The following is a 487-nucleotide window of genomic DNA, read 5'->3' as shown; positions in this document are numbered from 1 at the left end:
GCTGAGACCAATGGCATGAGGTTCAACAAGAACAAGTGCCAGGTCCTACATTGCGGCCACAAAAACCCCATGCAGCCTTACAGGCTGCGGACAGAACGGTTAGAAGGTGGTGAAGTGGAAAAAGACCTGGGGGTGTTGGTCAACAGCCAGCTGAACATGAGCCAGCAGTGTGCCCCGGTAGGCAAGAAGGCCAAGGGCATCCTGACTTGCATCAGGAATAGCGTGGCCAGCAGGACCAGGGCAGTGATCGTCCCCCTGTACTCGGCACTGCTGAGGCCACACCTGGAGTACTGTGTTCAGTTCTGGGCCCCTCACTACCAGAAAGCCCTTGAGGTGCTGGAGCGAGTCCAGAGAAGGGCAACGGAGCTGGTGAAGGGTCTGGAGCACAAGTCTGGTGGGGAGCGGCTGAGGGAGCTGGGGTTGTTTAGTCTGGAGAAGAGGAGGCTGAGGGGAGACCTGATCGCTCTCTACAAAAACCTGAACAGAA

This window comes from Cariama cristata, unplaced genomic scaffold (genome assembly GCF_000690535.1).
Source record: "Cariama cristata isolate BGI_N322 unplaced genomic scaffold, ASM69053v1 scaffold31982, whole genome shotgun sequence".
In the NCBI taxonomy this organism is placed as follows: Eukaryota; Metazoa; Chordata; class Aves; order Cariamiformes; family Cariamidae; genus Cariama; species Cariama cristata.
Note: the sequence above shows the minus strand (reverse complement) of the source record.